The following is a 7,222-nucleotide window of genomic DNA, read 5'->3' as shown; positions in this document are numbered from 1 at the left end:
TCTCATCTGCTTCTGTTAGGTCCCTGCCTTCTTTGTCCTTTATCATGCCCGTCTTTGCACAAAACGTTCCCTTGAGATCTCCAATTTTCTTGAAGAGATCTCTAGTCTTCCCCATTCTGTTGTTTTCCTCGATTTCTTTGCATTGTTCATTTAAGAAGGCCTTCTTGTCTCTCCTTGCTATTCTCTGGAACTCTGCATTCAGTTGGGTATATCTTCCCCTTCCTTCCTTGCTTTTCGCTTCCCTTCTTTTGTGAGCTACTTGTAAAGCCTCATCAGACAGCCACTTGGCTTTCTTGCATTTCTTTTTCTTTGGGACGGATTTCGTTGCTGCCTCCTGAACAATGTTACGGACCTCCGTCCATAGTTCCTCAGGCACTCTGTCTATCAGGTCTAATCCCTGAAATCTATTCCTCACCTCCACTGTATATTCAGAAGGGATATGACTGAGGTCATACCTGAACGGTTTAGTGGTTTTCCCGACGTTCTTCAATTTAAGCCGAAATTTTGCAAGAAGCAGCTCATGATCTGAGCCACAGTCAGCTCCAGGTCTTGTTTTTACTGACTGTATGGAGCTTCTCCATCTTTGGCTGCAAAGGACATAATCAATCTGATTTCGATATTGACCATCTGGTGACGTCCATGTGTAGAGTCGCCTCTTGTGCTGTTGGAAAAGAGTGTTTGCTATGATCAGCATGTTCTCTTGGCAAAACTCTATTAGCTTTTGTCCTGCTTCATTTTGTACACCAAGGCCATGCCTGCCTGTTATCCCGGTGATTTCTTGACTTCCTACTTTAGCATTCCAATCCCCTATGATGAAGAGGACATCTTTTTTTGGTGTTAGTTCTAGAAGGTGTTGTAGGTCTTCATAGAACCGATCAACCTCAGCTTCTTCGGCCTCAGTGGTTGGGGCATAGACTTGAATTACTGTGATGTTGAATGGTTTGCCTTGGATTCGTACTGAGATCATTCTATCATTTTTCAGATTGTACCCCAGTACTGCTTTTCCCACCCTTTTGTTGACTATGAGTGCTACTCCATTTCTTCTAAGGGATTCTTGCCCACAATAGTAGATATGATGGTCACCTGAATTAAATTCGCCCATGCCTGTCCATTTTAGTTCACTGATTCCCAAGATGTCGATGGGTGTTCTTCCCCAAATGTTTCTGTTTTTTCAAAGAACATTTGGTGAAGGATGAACATGGAAATGCCAGATAAACTAACACAAGGGTTCCTTTGAGACAAGTTGGGTGTCTGACCCAGTTTACAAAGTGCATCCGCCACATAGATTTTTCAAAACCAAGCTCACGCTGTGAGCAAAGAACCCTCTGTGACTTCCCTTTCTATTGTTATGGCTTCTGGCCAACTGCCCATTCTTTTGCTAGGCAGATTGCTGATTAACAGCCAGGGCCGGCCAGACCAATTTTTTTGCATGTGGTGGAGCAGCAAATGACCCCCCCCCTCCCATACCACCAAATTCCAAGGTATATAGAAGCCAAAGCCAGCCAAGTTAGTTTGGCGCCTGAGGCAGAAAATGACACAAGCACCTCTCTGGACAGTAAAAATACGATTTATAACAAAAGCATTAACAATTTGCTCCCCTTTTATAACACCCCCAATCTGATGCCTGCGATGGCCGCCTCACTCTACCTAATGGTAAGGCCAGCCCTGTTAATAGCCCAGAATGTTGGGTTGATGTTTCATCAATGGAAGCTAAATGTTAGGAGTCTCCAACCTTTTCAGACTTGGGACCCTCCATTAGCCCAAGTAGGCATTTTTGAACCTGCTTCTTCATAGTTTACCATATGCTGGCAGACATTTGAACTTTAAAAGCGACAGAGGCATAGAAAGAGAGAGTTGTGAGCTGTCTGAAGGCATCTTTGGGTTTCCAGCCCTCTCTGTGGGGAACCACCATGGAGATGAAGTACCAGACCTGCTCCCTTGCAAGCTGTTTGCCTCCACTTATGCTCTACTTGTATCTTTGTCAATAAAGCAGATTTTGCAAAGACACAATATTTCCACTTTTGCTCTCATCCACCTCTGGAACCTCTCACTGCTTGGCCTATTAAGCAGAGAGGTTCTAGATCAACCTAGTCCCTTCTGTACTAGTATTCTTCTTGTGGGGAGCTTATTATACTAACAAAATATTTAAAAATGTGATTCCTGGTCAAAGCAGTGCAGTCCATTCATACCACCTCAAAACTCTTCCACCTCATTACAATCTCAGTCCGCTGCATCAGTTGACCAGGCCTCAAGGAATCAGGAGAAGGAGGTGGTGGTGGTGGTGAGGGGCAGGCAACCAAGCTGCTTCCTCATGAGTGCCCTCCCCGCTCACTTGTGGGGCATTTGCTTGCCTGCCGTTTTGCCATTGTGGCTATAGCCACCTCCTCCTCCTCCCTCCCTCCCTCCCACTGCTGCTGCTGTCTCTGAGATGGAGATGGCCTGTCTCAGGGAACCGGCTGCCCCTCTATCAGGCGAGGGGCTGGGGGTGGAGCAGGTGAGCAGCCAGCCAGGAGGAAGCAGCTGTAACTTATACCAATCTCCAGTAATAAGCAGCTATGCTACACACAGAGCTCAAAGCTGTGAGCCTCTTTTTGATTGAGCTCTGACCTGAACAAATGACTGTAGGAGAAGGTCCACAGACGGTTCCGGAATAAAGGGGAACCGTGAGGCTTGAGGAGAGACACAATTCAACATTTGGAAGCTGGGCACTTTGCTGTGGAGAACCCTACCCTCCACTACTCAGGATACCAAGAAGTTAATTAGTCGAACCTCTAGCAATAGTCTAGAAAAGGTGGGTTGCAACTAATTCTACTTCCTCTCAGTAAGGTCCTCTGGCTGACTGATCAATTATTTATTTATTTATCCTGCTTTTGGGGGGCAGGGTGTTATATATTATTCTCACAATAGTATATAACAACAGCGCTACTGGCCATGCTGGTTGGGGATGGTGGGAGTTGGAGACAACACATCTGGTGGGCGCGAAGCTGGAGAAGGCTGGTCTAAGGTCAATCTAAGTTTACACTGCTAAGGGCGCAATCCAACTGTGCTGGCTGGGGCATGCTGGGGGTTGTAGGATATTTTTCTGTCTAGACATGCATAGGATTGCATCCTACATCTCCTAGCATGCCTTTGCCTCAGGCCAAAGACACCAAGGGCATCTTGGCTCCCAGAACCTCTTTGTTCAAAGCCCTGCGGGCAATATAGCCAATTGCCATCATGTTGTTGTCCTGGGCTTGCTTTTAAAGGACAGAGGCACCTTCCCTTTGCTGTCAGGCAAACGTGGCATCAGATGGAGTGCGAACATTGAGCAGCCGCCCTCAACCTCATAAGTCTCTGATGGAGCTTCTTGCCTTATTCATTCTGCGCTAGACTGTACGCTAAAAGGGTCCAATAGCCCACCAGGTTTGGTCACTGGGATCTATTTGTGTGCTCAACGTTTTATTTATTTAGAGCACAACCCTAGTCAGACACCTTCCCTCTCTGCTCCCGGCTGCGGTGTACTGTGAGGCAAAAGTTAACTACTGCTGTTTGCAAAGCACACATTCCAACATTCCACAGGCGAAAACAGGGGCATGATTGTAACACAGCTACCCTCATACCAAGGATCACTGTCTGAGGTACATACCCCTTTAGTGTCCATGCACACACACATTGCTGGAGGCTCTGCGCCTTACATCTTCTCCATGTTGCTGTAGACAATAGTGCTCCACGCAAAAATATTTCCTACAGTGTTTTAAAAGCAAGGGAGGAATTTGTTCTTTAGGTGAAAGCAGCGCAAGAAGAAAACAGAACTGTCCTACAATATGTTACTGAGAGTTCAAAATGAGCCTCACCAGCACGTGAAATGGCAGACTGTGTACTAGGCCTGTTCTGAATTGACACAGACCATTTCACAAACACACCCCTTGAAATTCGCTGTTTTGTTTTAGCTATATTTCAGGGCTGAGGTCAAATTCTTTGGGGAGGGGGTGGGAAGAGAATCAGAGCGGCCACCATTTTGTTTCCCCCAGAAAGCCCTGTTGTGAGGTGCTTTTTGAATTTGGGGAAATTCAAAATGGCGGCTATCTATTAAAAAAAAAAAAGTGACCTTTGCCACTCACAGGGGGCTGCCATTATAGTGGAAAGCAGTAGAACACCACACCTTTTTAAAGAGTAGGTTTCAAAGGTATCCTATGCCACTTTGGGAGGAAAGGGAGAAGCAGTCCTTCGCATGCCTAATGAAAAGTAAGCCCCACTGGGTTAAATTATATTTATTAATTTAAAATATTTCTTGGCCACCTTTCCCAAGGCAACGTACAGCAATAAAACACATAAAACTGGTATGATATTAAGAGCAATAGAAACACAATGAAAACAGCAATGAAACAACTATAAAAGCAATGATAAAAACAACAGCAGCAATCATATTAGGGGAAGATCAGAGTAAAAATATTGTGTGTTCAAGGCCTTCTTAAAAGCCTGCAATGATGGAGCATAGCGGACCCCCAATGGCAACTTATTCCAGAGGTGTGCGGCCACTGCAGAGAAGGTCCTCTCACGTATGGTCACCCACCTAACTGCTCTCACAGGTGGCAAATTAGCAGGGCCTCTCAGTGAGACTTACTCTGAAGTAAATGTGCTGAAGAATCAGCAGGAGCCAGTGTGGTGTAGTAGTGAGAGTGTTGGACTGGAACTCAGGAGATCTGGGTTCTAGTCCCCACTTGGCCATGATGCTCACTGAATAACTTTGGACCAGTCACTGACTCAGCCTAACCTACCTCACAGCATTGTTGTGAGGATAAAATGGAGAGGAAGAGAACCATGTAAACCACCGTGGCTTCTTTGCAAGAGAAAAAAAGGCAGGATATAAATGTAATAATAAATAATCATGAAAAAATGATTTGGAGAAGTATTGTTGGGACAAGGACAAGGGCCATTTCACCAAACTGTTTCTCTTCCAATGACATGGTCAATTTCACTTTTTTTGTGTGGAATCACAGTTTCCCCCCTGCCTTAGTGTGTACTATGTACACTAATGTCCCTGCATGTGCATTTACATGCATAGAGACAAGATGCATTCATTCCCCATTCAGAGATTGATATTTCTGGTAGACCCTGGAGCAGAAGACCCAATGGCTACGCTGGCTGGGAATTATGGGATTTGCAGTCCAACACATCTGGAGGGCACCAGGTTGGGGAAGGCTAGAAACGCTAAGCCTCAAAGTATCAGCTTAACTGTCAGCTCTGATGAAGTTTTTGAAAACACACACACAAACAGGTGTGTTTGAGATGCACACATTAAAAAGGTAACTGTTTTTTGGTATGCCTTTCTTAACAAATACACCCCTGCCCCCCCACACACTTGTAGAATACAAGTAGAATACACACTTGTAGAATACACCTGCCCCACACACTTGTAGAATACATGAAATTATAAGCAAAGTAATATATTAAACCAGGCCTGCACAAACCTATGACCCACAACCCCGTATTGCGTGACCTCCCAGGGGCTTGGCAAACATTTTAAGGTTCCAGGCAGGCAGGTGAACTGGGGGTTTCACTGAGTCCCACCCACCCAAAACATGGCCAATGGACTGTGTTCAGCTTGGTGTGTGAAGTTGCGCAGCTTCTACTGAGACACTTCAATATATTATTTTGTTTATATCTTAAGATCTACTTTTCTGCAAGGGGTGTGTGAACATTTTTGTAGATCCACAAATCGTGTATGTGTGTGTAGAAATGGCACATCCAACGACTGCTCATAGGGCTGGCCCAAGACATTTTGCCACCTGAGGCAAAGAACAAGATATTACCCAGTCCCTGGTCTATATGTAGAAGCCGAACTGGCAGTGGAATCTTACTTCAGCACTGATGAGTGCAGAGTCCAGAGTGCATCCCAGAGCGCAGGACATGGAATAATGGGCTCAAGTGACAGGAAGCCAGATTCCAGCGGAACATCAGGAAAAACTTCCTGACTGCTTGAGCAATACGACAATGGAGCCAATTGCCTAGGGAGGTGGTGGGCTCCCCCACACTGGAGGCATTCAAGACGAGGCTGGACAGCCATCTGTCAGGGATGCTCTGACTTGGATTCCTGCATTGAGCAGGGGGTTGGACTCGATGGCCTTGTAGGCCCCTTCCAGCCCTACTGTTCTATGATTCTATGATGGGACAGTGTCTTCTATCACGCCAGAGGACAGCAGGCTCCTTTAGGAGGCACAGGACTAGCTGTGTGTCCAAACAGGTCTATCCTTCAAGAAAGGCGAACAGTTGGGGGTTCATGAGGAACAGGGTTCCTGCCCCGCCCCACCCCATCTCCTGCCTGAGACAGTCACCTCACTTTGCATAATGGTAGGGCCAGCCCTAAGCCCTCAAGTAACAGCTGTATGGAAGTACTCTAAGAAGGTAAGTTGATCAGCAGCAGCAAGCCTTCCATTTTTAACAAGCTGTCTTTGCCTTGTGCCCCGTCGCTCTGCCTCACCTGCCACATTGTTGCAGCCAGTCCAGCTCACTGTTTTGTACTGGGAAGGCTTGCGGAGGCAAAGCAGCTTTTACTGACATGCTTGCATGAAAAACGCATGCTGGCCATTAGGTTTTTAGGTACCATTAAGGATGGCGGAGTGGGATGCAGCCAAATCTGACCCATGGGGCCCCGCTCGCCAGGAAGATCGCCTCAGGGAAATGAACGGGAATTGTGCATGAAAATGGCATGTGCGCTTGTGCATTCCCCATGGGTTTCAGTGAAGCTGGCACAAGCAATGTTTCCAAGGGGCTGCATCCATGTTGATTAATGTTGTTATTGATGGTGTGGGGGGGAGGGGGGGCTGCCTTTTGGCTTTTTCAATTCAGGAACCAAAATGTCTTGTGCCAGCCTGGGTCATTGTATGAGCCTGGCTCTCTGTTCATTTGCCTGCTGATCTCTCTCTCTCCCTCTCTCTCTCTCTTTGAAAACATCCATGCTTCTCTTCAAGAGAAGCTAGGTCAATGGAAGATACTTCCTTTTGCAAACAACAGTTTACATTTCTCATGGTTTGGGGTCCTAATAGCAAGGGCCACCGTACTTTTAATAAAAACAAAGGTAGCTGTGCTGGCCATAAGAGAAATCCCAAAGGCCATATTAATGTTAATACCTTTATTAGACCAACTGAAGGGTCACAAAATGCGCAAGCTTTCAAAATCAACAGATCTCCTCATCAATCAGCCTAACAAAGGTATTACACAAATATGGACTTTGGAATCCTAC

The sequence above is a fragment of the Heloderma suspectum genome, chromosome 6, assembly GCF_057233095.1.
Source record: "Heloderma suspectum isolate Gila_16-S chromosome 6, 16-S_ref, whole genome shotgun sequence".
Classification (NCBI taxonomy): domain Eukaryota; kingdom Metazoa; phylum Chordata; class Lepidosauria; order Squamata; family Helodermatidae; genus Heloderma; species Heloderma suspectum.
The sequence above is the reverse complement of the archived record's forward strand: the minus strand, read 5'-3'. Positions refer to the sequence as shown.